The sequence below is a fragment of the Onychomys torridus genome, chromosome 19, assembly GCF_903995425.1.
Source record: "Onychomys torridus chromosome 19, mOncTor1.1, whole genome shotgun sequence".
Lineage (NCBI taxonomy): Eukaryota > Metazoa > Chordata > Mammalia > Rodentia > Cricetidae > Onychomys > Onychomys torridus.
The window spans coordinates 22,552,368-22,564,203 of NC_050461.1; the positions used below are offsets into that span (position 1 = coordinate 22,552,368).

The 11,836-nt window shown below is 37.2% G+C and overlaps 1 pseudogene; it reads left to right on the forward strand.

Annotated features, from left to right (window-relative positions):
• Positions 1 to 4,627: 4,627 nt before the first annotated feature.
• Positions 4,628 to 5,158, forward strand: LOC118570226 (annotated as a pseudogene).
• The last annotated feature ends 6,678 nt before the right edge of the window (positions 5,159 to 11,836 follow it).

Consider the following 11,836-nt stretch of genomic DNA (forward strand, 5'->3'; position numbering starts at 1 on the left):
GGCCAGGTGCCATTCCCAGTGGTAGATGGCCAACACAAAATAAACTCAGTGGTATCTCTAGAAGTACTTTTGTCCCACAATGCTTTGGCTATTCATTTTTTCTTATATATAATAGATCTTCTGCTTATATATTATGATTCTGATTTTGTGTTATTGGGGGGCTTATATGTGTTCCAATGTGTATATCTCTATGTCTATGTTTGTGGGGTTTTGTGCTTTATAGTTGACTCTGTTTTGCTGTTCATTTGTTTGTTTTATTCCATTTGGGTATGCTTGTTTTATTTATTTATTTTTCTATTTCTTAGATGTCTGTGTGTTTCATAAGAAAAGAGAATAAGAAAAGATGTGTATTTGGGTGGATGGGGAGGTGGAGGGGGGTCTTGGAAGACTTGAGGGGGTGGAAACGGAATCAGAATAAACTGTATGAAAAAATCTATTTTCAATTTAAAAAAAAATCATGCAACAGTTTGTTTATTGCAGAAGAGCAACCAGCAGATGGCGCTCTTCTGCAATAAACAGCTTTGGCTTTGTCAAAAAAATGCAATGGACTAAAGAGAGGAAAAGGAATTTTTAAAGTGTTGACTACCTACCTTGGGCTGTGATTTTTGCAGTTGTTTGTTTGGCTTCAGGAGATTTTCCTGGCTCTAAAAGGAAAAAAAAAAAAGGCACATGAGTGACCTCAAATAAGTTATTCAGATCAATCTATAAAATAATGAGGAAAAATTTGAAAGAAATTTATGAGAATTTCATTCATGAATATTGTATTTACAATATTTCCACTCTGCCTTCTTCCCCCACCAGCTCCTCTTGCACCAATCCTCTTTCTCAAATTCGTGGCATTTTCAGATTTAATTAATATCGTTATTCACACATGTGTAGGGATGACAACTTGGAATTGAAGAACTTATCGCGTGCCATATCCCTGACTCTCCTTCTCTCAGCTTCCACTGAGTACAATGTCATGCACTGCTCTTCCAGGGAACTTGAGTTCCGTTCCCTGTACCTAAACAGAACTCTAGTTCCCCAGTGATCTGTTGCCTCTGGGCTCTGAGGGCAATTATACAAAAATGCCCATGACAACACACAGACAGACAGACAGACAGACAGACAGACAGACAGACACACACACACACACACACACACACACACACACACACACTCACATTAAAAGACCACACAGAGAAACCCTGTCTCAAAAAAAACAAAAAAAAAAAATAAAACCAAAAAATAATAATAGTAAAAACATATCTTTAAAACCAAACAAACTGAACATGAAGTTGGGAGGGAGCAATGTTGTCTTGGAGGCCCACATTAAAGATGAAGTTAGGTTTCAGGGATGAATATAGTTGAAATATACTGTATGCACGTATAAAAACTTTCAAGAATAAATAAAAGTACTATTAACAAGAAACAATTCCACATCAAAATAGTTTGACAAAGAACAATATGCTTGGTTGTGCCTGTGGCTCAGTAGGTAAGTTGCTTGCCTGGAAAGCATGGGGACCTGAGTTTGATCCTAAAAATTCACAGACAATAGCTGGGCATGTTGGTAAGCACTTCTAATTATAACATTTAGGGGACACACATAAGTATATCACTGAAGGACACAGTCAGATGCATGGAGCTTACTGTCCAGCAAGTCTAGTCTTCATGGCACATTCCAAGACAATCAGAGAACTTGTTATAAAAGTAGGTGGACTGTGTTGCTATGGATTGACACTTGAAATGTCCTCCACACACATACACACAAATGCATATACACATGTGAACACACATGTACATTTACAAATACTCTCCTTCCTTCCTCTCTCTCTCACAATATATATCCCCCACAACAAAATCATAATCATAATCATAATATTTACATGCCCTGGGACAAACAAAAATGTTTTGTCTTTTGTTGCAGAGATAATTTTTCATTTTATCATAACCACCATAACAAAAGCACTAATTTCAGTTATTTATATGAAAGGAGTATATTTAGCTATGATTATTATTTATTATTATTATAGTCCTTTATTCACAACCTGGCTTCTGACTGCTCAGGACTCAAATGAATGAGCTCTCCCTCTGCAAGGTCAGTTACATGAGTATATTTTAGGATTCATTTTCTATCAGCTCCTCTTTCTGCTCTGCTCTGGTTCCCTACCTGAGGCCTGCATCTGTCCCCTCATCAGAAAAGCACATTGGTTTATTAAGGCACACTGATTTATTGCCAATACTGTTATTGGATGAAAGTTAATTTATTTTTGGATTTAATTATTTTACTTTATGCATATGAGTGTTTTGCATGCATATGCATATATGTTTTGTATGTGCACTACATGAATGCCTGTGCTCTATGAGGCCAGAAGACGATGTTCAATCCCTTGGAATTGTAGTTACATATAGATGTGAGTTATCACATGGATGCTAGGATATGATTGGGCTCTCTGTGTGAACATCTAGTGCTTTTAAAAGTTTTGCTGATCCATTATTATAGCCCCCCAAATTCATTTTTAAAGGGATAGTCTGCAGTGACTACCTGTAAAAGGGCAATTTCAATAGAAGCAAATCTCAGGGTCATAACAGTAGCGTGAATTTCTCCCAATTCCACATAGTCCTTCTCTGAGCTCAAGCTCTTACGTTAATGTGTGTTACATCACAACCTCTTACATGAACTGCATGTCAGGAAAAGCTAATAGCTTAAAACTAAATGCCTTTTCAACAACTCTGCCAATGTGCGTCCACTCAGCAACAGCAGCAGCCTCAGAGCTACCAAGGACGCGTGCTGAGATGATCAGCTCTGACATCTGCTTGAACACAGCACCCCTGTCCTCAAGAGAACTGTTTGCATGTTTAAAGAGGAGACTCAACCCTGAGACCATGAACATACAGGAAAAGAACCCCACACCAAAACTCATACAAGTGAAAACACATTAAATCCAGGCAGATTTCCAACAAAGGTACATGTTCTGCCTCTTTTGATTTCTGCCAAGGAAAAGAAACTAACACTACACTAAAGAGAATTGCAAACAAATGTAGAAATAACAAAAATAATATAATGAGATACATATTCCTGACAATTACTGAAAACTTCCCAAGTGGTAGCAGGTATTTTCCTGTGTATTATCCCAACCAATGTAACCCAGTGAAAAATTTCCAATTAATTTTCTACCTTGTTATTAGCCTTTATTTGATAATTTTATATGCATATCTTTGCATCAAAGGATATAATTTTAAATAAAGATGAATGATCAGAATGTCATTCAAATATTATAATAGTATTGGAATTGATAATTAATATTTATACCATAAAATTATGGCCTGGTATGTATAGCCCATGTATTTAATCCTTACAGTACCATAAAAAAATGGAAAGGGTTAATGTTTGAATTGTAACAAAAGTATTTTCCCATGTTAAAATGTCAACATAATTCTTTTACTATGCTTTAATCAGAAATTATCAAACAAGCCACTATTCTAAATATCCCAAAACATACTAAGACAAATAAATTGTCATGGATTGCTTAAGCCAAATATTTCAACCTCTTGAATCCATAGGCATGGACAAGCTTGATTTAACAGAACTGAAAAAATATTGACACTATGAATTTAATTAAAAAATCACTTTTTGCCACCAGTTGAAAGACTAGTTTACTGTCACAAGCTTGCCATTTATGGATCACCATTTGTATTTTGACTTCAATTAGTGTTAGATATAAATTTCAGATAACTGCAATAGCCTCTGGCTATTGGACAACAGGATTATTTGAGAAACATGTTTGCAACTGAAAATTTGTTTCAACGTTTCCTCCGCTTCTGAAAAAAATATCACTGCATTTATTACAGCTATTTTTTAGAGTAATAGAGGAGGGATGAATTACTGTTTCAAAAATGGTAATGAGAGAAATACTTGAATAATGTATTAGATCATTCAATTCAGCAAATGACAATAAAATAAATAATAAAGGGTCCATTAAACAAAGGAACAACCTGACCAGGGAAATGCAATGAGTAGAAGCAAATGCTAAGGCAGGAAATTAGTACTGATACTATGGTCTGCACATTTGCTATTCCTTAATCACAGTCCACTGGGCATGGCAGCGAAGATTTCAATCCCTGGTAGTCATACATTAAATTACTTACACAACTCTTTCTTCTCACTAGTCAACACATACCCTAAGGTTACTAACTGTTGCTTACTCATCTCCATAACTCTAGCACCTGGAGAACTACTGACAAAATTATCTCTAATAAACCCAAAAGAAATTGCACAGAAAAATCTAACAATAATAGTGAAAAAGTTCAACAGACCAGATAGATACAAAAATGTCCAACATAACTCCCTTGCTCCTTATAAACTGATGATAGATTTAGCAGGAAGTCTCTTCATTTTAAAGTTCAGAACTTGATTTTCAATAGATAATATTGGGACCAGACAACAGTGGTACAAGTGGAACTGTTAATATCTCACTAGAACAAGAAGAAAGCAGTTCTTCATTAGGGAAATCGTGGATCAAATTCCTCTGACTGATTTTCAAGAAAAAGAAAGTTCAAAATCAACCTCTAGCAGTTTTGCAGCACACAAGATATTTAAGGTTAAGTATGCGAATGAAATATAGAGGCTTGCTGAAGGTGAGTCTCTATGGTCTTCTGTCTTCCTCCCTCTGACCTGATCCATCAGCAGAAGGTGCTGCAAGTTGTTCAGTGCATGCTACGCCACCTCCAATCATGGTGTATCAACAGGGCCAAATACTGGGACTTTACATGTTTGCAGAGAGCCCAGTTTAAAGAACATAAGAATGAGAGTGTGGTGAAGGCAACACAGCTACTGAGAAGAATAGTTCTGGAAAAATCAGTATCCTCAGCTATCTATCTTCCCTGACTCTCCTGGGGGCATGCACCTCTTATGAGAGATGGAGTGCTCCAAGTTTCCAGAATGGTGCTTGGATTACCAATATCCTTCTGAGAAAGCAATGCATCACAATTACTTTTCCAAGAAAGACCACTGAAGAAACTGAGGATGGAAGGCTGGGACAGGGGGTTAGACAGCTACAGGAGGAAACATCGCCTGGTGGTTCTATGACTTAGGCTTTGCCTCTTGCTGGAATGGAAGGTGACTTGTCATCCTTACAATGGTATGAGGTAGCATATTGTGACCAGACCACGGGAGTGACTGGTGTGGATACAGGCTCCTTGCTGTTCATGCTTGCAAGTGAAAGGAATTACAAAACATCTCCACACTTGCCCTAATAAAATAATTAACTGTTGGGGCAGGAAATAAGGATAGAATTGCAGTGTCTTTTACATAAACTATGAGAGAAATCTATAGTCATCAATTCAACAGTTAAATTTGGACCAGCAGTATAACACCTTTCAAGCCCTCCAAGAGTACACATCTTTTTAAAATAAGATACTAGAAGCTGATAGCAATTCATCCTAAATGCCAATGAGCTGCTTAATCAATGTCTGAACTATTGTTCTCTTTCTTATAAAACCATATTCTCATATCTTCTTATAAAACTGAGCTATGTTCTTAGACATAGATACTACCCAAATAGAGAAAGATTAAAAATTAACTAAACATTTATGTGCTTACAAGATTCTTAGGTTAAGCCGCTTATAGTTATTGCTTTAGGAAAGCATATTTCTGGGATAATGCTTCATTTTAGAATGATAATCACCCTTTTGAGATGAAATTAATAAGGAAGTAGCCTTTGGCCACTTGGTCTGACCAAGGATGCTGAAGTCTGAATGTACAGCCCATGCTGCTGCCAGATATGCAAATTGTAAGATGGTGCAACGTACAGAAATATGAATAATTTATCAAAAATAATGTGTTCTTGCTAAAGGTTGAAAAAATCTATTATTAAGATGGCAACACTATTGACAAAAGGTAATGCAATTGATCCATAACTTTTTTTTTTCTTTCCCCAGAGAATCTTCATCTCGTCATTGTGTGGTTTCTAATCTAAATAGCTCTGACTGGGTTAACAGTAAACAGTTGAGGGAAGAAAAAGTATTTTCCATGTCTGTTAAAGAAGTTCCTTTTGTTTGTTTTAGGAACCTTTAAGAAACCAGAATTTTAGTTTTGTCATTGTAAATTATCCTAAACTTGAGGGGAAGAAAAAGAACTTTGATGCTCCAATTCAACAATAAGTTAAAAAGCCTACCCATAGATTGTGGAGACACCTTAAGCAGTTCCTAGCAGTGCTGGAAACAAGTAAGCACAGGAAGACAATTGATTTAAGAGCATCAGTCAGAGGCCCCTGCAAGTGCCCATCATCTTGCTATCTGAATAGAATGTGTGGGAGTGGTACTTTTTTTAAACCAATTAAAATGTAAAATTAGCTATATTTAAAGAATCAAACAAAGAATGTTTTGCAATTAAATAGGAAGTTACAAATGAGCCACAGATCATTCAGATTTGTAATCTTTAAAACACTTCACACATCGAAGGGAGACTAAAATTCCATTGAGAAAAAAAAAAAAGTCAGATGTCATGAGAGTAACAAAAGAGAGCATGACTGTGTAAGAAATATAGTCAGCTCTGTCCTCGGTGTGCTGGATAGAGGAGTAGCTGTCTTACAGGGCTGTTGATTTGGATATATTGGCGGAAGCAAAGACACACTTCCAGCTAATCATTAAGGTCCCATTCTAAACTCAATTGCAATTTTGTAAAATCACTATCTACATAGATAAGAACATTTGAAGGATTTACCTACATGTTGCTTTGATGGCAAATTATTTTTACCATTGAAACTTAATAATATAATAATTATTTCATTTTCTTTTACAATATTTAAATTGCACGTGTTCTGACCTTGCAAGCTATCCTGATTTTCTTAGAAAATATAGGTGCTTTTCAAATAGTGTTTTAACTAACTAGAAATTTAAATTGTCCTCAGAGTTTGCAATAAAAATTGCATACTGTTTGGGAAAACACTGCATTCCTGTATGACTGATTTGTTTTCTTAGCTTGGACGTTGGAGTTGATTTGGATTATTTTAAAATGTTATTTATGTAGTTAGTTGTTTGTGTGTTTTTATGTGTGTATATGTGTGTGGGAGTGTATGTATAGCCACACATATGCTGTAGCCTGTATCAAGAGCAAAGAGAACTACATGTGGAAGTCAGTTATCTTCCTCCAACCCAGGGGTTGAACTCAGGTCCCCAGCCTTGGGGGCAAGCACTTCTATCCCCTGAGACATGGCACCAGACATGGTTCATTAAGAACAATAAGGTGAAAAAAAAAGGAACAAAATCAAGAATTTCTTTTTTTAAAAAAAGATGCCAATTTGTCATACGTGAGAATGTATACATATATTACAGGATGTCTGATCTTTCAATGACTTTTCCAAGTAATTTTCAATGGTAAGCAGTAAATTAGCTTCTATTGGCAGGGGCCCTCACTTCCAGCTTATATATAGGGTAAAAAGTGGTTTGCTCATATACTTGTGTGTTAGAACCATGTGATCTAAAGGAGCTCACAGACACTGGACCGACAACTAAGGAGCCTGCGTGGGACTGACCTAGTCCTCTGCGTATGTGTGACAGTTGCGTAGCTTGATCTACCTGTAGGACTCTGGACTGTGGGAGCAGGGCTTGTTCCTGAAGCTTTGGCAGGCTTTTGGGAACCTGTTCCTCATACTGGGTTGCCTCACCAAGCCTTAATACAAGGGGAGGAGTTTAGTCCTACCTCAACTTGACATGCTATGCTTTGTTGACACCCGTGAGAGGTGTGTCCATTTTTGAACAGAAACAGAGGACAAGTGGATTGGGGAGGGGGGATGGGGCAGAAGGGAGGAGGGGGCAGTAATGGGAGGAGAGGAGTGAGGGAAAAGTGTGGTCAGGATTTAAAACAAATGCATATATTTAACTTAACGGGGAAAAAAAAGAATCTCTTTGTTCTATATTAGTAACCAGCATTTGTGACTATCATCATCCTGCTTTTTGCCTTTAGAAAAGACAGAAGGCTGTGATCCTTTCTCATTATTCCCTTTAGGAAAGTTATAAACCAAGCAGGGTAGTGGTGATGCATGCTTTTAACCCGAGCACTTGGGAGGCAGAGGTAGGCAGATCTCTGAATTCCAGGCCAGCCCTATCTACAGAGTGAGTTCTAGAACAGTTAGGGCTACACAGAAAGACCCTGTCTTGGAAGAAAGAGAAAGAAAGAAAGAGAGAGAGAGAGAGAGAGAAAGAAAGAAAGAAAGAAAGAAAGAGGGAGGGAAGGAGGGAGGGAGGGAGGGAGGAAGGAAGGAAGGAAGGATAGGTTATAAACCAATAAATGTTTAACTTTTATGAAACTGCCAAGTAGTGAAGAGAGTTGAAGAAGACAAGATTTATTGTTGCCTGTATCCTTGAGTCGGTAGCACAGTTTGTACCACTGAGCAAACTTGGTAAAATTTCTTTCATGAATAAACAAAAGTTGATAAAAAAAAAAAAAAAAAGAGCAAGGCAGTGAAAAGAATCAGTGTCAGATGTCTGACATCCCAACCAAGAAGCAATTATCCTTACAAATTTCTCAGACTGGCTAAGGTCTCCTTTTCAGCTCTGCAGTTCTGAAGATGCCAAAAAATGTGAAATAGATGATCAGATTCAAAGAGAAACTGAGCCTCTTGTAACCATCTCAAGATTAATAAAATGCAGATGTGCTACAGTGCGAAGTGGAATCAGTTCCAAAGGGAGGGAACAAAGAGGTGTAAGTCAAATGTTCTGCAGAAGAATTTAGAGATGCAAGAGCTTTGTACTCTACCTCATCCCTGGGATGAGCAGAAGAATTAGGGAATAAACAATGCACAATTTTACTCAGCCTGAAAAGAGCCTGCTATGGTCTATCACTCTTTCCTCACTATTTACCGCACTGAATCTTATTTGTGTTCTTTTTTTTTTTTAATAAAATAATTAGTTCTACCAATTGTTGCATTGGGAGTGTATCACAAAAGATGGGTTTCGGAGACTGGCTACTAAAAAGAAACCAGCTTTGTAAGTCAGATTTGATGTTGATACAAGGTAAAGGTTCTCAAAGGGGTCAAGGGAAAGGAAGATGTGAATGAGTTATCATATATTCTCTCTGAAATATGGATCAACTAGCTGGGACAACGAGTCTTGGCCATTGTTAAGGAAAGATAAAATGTTGGATTAAATAAACAGGGGGCACTGACCTGAGGCTGTCTTCAGGGCCTGTCTTCCAATTCCTGTGTAATGAGATCAAAACTATGACTTCTCCATCAACAGTTTGAATGTAACGTAGGAACAAGTATTTTATAAGGGTCTAGGCTGTTGATAAGTTGCAAATGCTGTACTGTAGCCAGCAAACATCTGACCACATCTAAATAAGACAAGTACTGTTCTATAACCAATCAGATTCTGTGTCTGGCATGTCTACATTTATAGCTTACGTTGCTGAATGAAATTCTCAGATATTCTCTAAGTTCTGAGCTGTACTGCATTTATGAACCAATTATGATTTTGCTCAAATTCTTAGTTTCATGTGCACGTAAATTATGATTACAAATGAAATGACTATGAAGTCTTAGCTAATGAGGCACCATTTACGTGTGTGTTTCTTCGCTTGAAACTGAGTTTTGTTTACATAGGCCTGGCTGACCTGGCACTCACTCTGTAGATTAGGTTGCATTTAATCCTGAAACAATAACCTGCTTCTGCTCCAGAACCTTGGGATTACAGATGTGGGTCATCATGGCTGCCTAGGTTGACAATCTTACTTAGGACACTTAGAACTATTGCATTTTTTAAACCAATGTTTAGAAGAGATAAAAATGTCCATGATCATTGAATGTAAAGGGTTTTCTCATGAGCACAGAAGCCAATAAAATGTGACAGGAATACCTTACCTGTAAACTGATAATACCTTAGAAAGACAAATGTTCAGAATATTGAAAGTAAACAATGTTAGTCATTTATAAAAAGAAATTATAAAAATTTGAGATTTGTTTCCAATGCACACAGGAATAAAGGACCTATATTGACTTAAGACAGGTTGTAAACCTGGCAAATAGAAAGGGTTTCAACATCATGTAATTAAAGTTTATAATTCGTATTAGTTTGGAACAATTATAAAGCTTCAAGTGAAATATTGAGCAGATATTTGGGGAAATAAATAGTCCTTGAAAAAAATAGATTCTAAAGTCACCCACATAGAGGTGTAAATTAAAATTATGGAAGTGAATAGTTTTTTCTCAAGGAAAAAATACACTGCTGTCTGATTTCCACTCCATTGAAAAATATATTGGTTAGTTCTGTGTAAGAACAATTCAAGTGCCGCTTTCCATAAGGTCAAAGGAAGGAGATTTTGGGAATAAGGGAATAATCACAGGCCTTAAATAATAAACAAAAACAAATTTGTTTTGATAGTGAGAACAGTAGGCTCTCCCTTGGATTATTTTAAGCCTATATCATAGCAGCTTTCAGCCTATGCATAGCTTGGAATTATTTATCTGTGAGTGACTCCATATTGAATAGAAGTCCCATGAAGAAAGGCTCCACATACTGTTTAAACTTATACATGATCACCTTCTTGTCTTCCAGCACACCTGGAGGCACAAACTGATAATTTGTGTTAAAAGACCATGACACTTGAAAATATATTAAACACACACACACACACACACACACACACACACACGGCACATGTGTTTATGAATCACATGAGATGTAACCATCATATCTGGATACTACCAAAGAAGTACCCCAATCTAAATGTGGAGCTGTGTTGAATAGTCTTCCAGTCGTCAGCCATGAGCCTTTTCCAAGAATGTTACTACAGTGAAGAAATTCCTGCCTCTGTACCAAAGTTCCAGCTGGATGCAGTTTCTCTTGCCCCTGACACTCAGCTCACTTCACAGTGCCCATCAAAATGGGCTGCTGTCAAGACCTATTTCTGACTTTTTTATTCCTACCCCCATCTAAATTTGACATCTATATGCTCAAATGGCTCGGAGACTGGGGTTTCTAAGACTGTCTGTCTAGTCCTCCACAGATTCTGCCTGGAGTCTATAGCAGCTCTGTTGCTGACATCAGAAGGGGCCGTGAACCGTGATTTCAGTTCAAACCTTTCTTAGTCATCCTATAACCTGAATGTATATACAATATTATTGCAAGGGTAATATTTGCTTTAAGAGTTAATATTTGGACTTAAATGTGGCTGTAAAAGAGCCTGTGACTTAAACAGCTATCAAGGAAAATGGAGGTGACTTGGCATATCACAGCCAAGAAAATGGATGTAGCTTTTGAATTCAGTGTTACCTAGGGCAGTGGTTCTCAACCTTCTTGGTACTGCAGCCCCTTAATACAGTTCCTCATCTTGTGGTGACCCCACAACCATGAAATTATTTTTGTTGCTACTTCACAACTGTAATTTTGCTATTGTCAAGAACTGTAATGTAAAGATCTGTGTTTTCCTATGGTCTTAGGCAATCCCTGTGAAAGGTTTGCACATCCTCCAAAGGGGTCGGGATCCATGTTTGAAAACCACTGGTGTAGTATAAAAGCACATGAATCTCACTTACATTCACTATATAACACACTAAAGCACATATTTAGGGGCCGCTGGCCACCATTTTCAAAATTATTGAGGGCTAAGCATGGGAATAGGAAAAACATCATTTGGGTTTTGTTGTAAAATATTATTTTAAGGTGTGTTACTTTTGTTCATGTTGCATTTTTTAAGTCTGAAGTTGTGTTACTGTGTCTGTCTAAAACTTCTGATCATTTAATAAGGAACTGAACAGCCAATAGCAAGACAGGAGAAAGGATAGATGGGGCTGATAGACAGAGAGAACCTGTAGAAGGAGAAATCTAGAGGAGAGGAGAAGAAGGAAGGAGCCAGAGA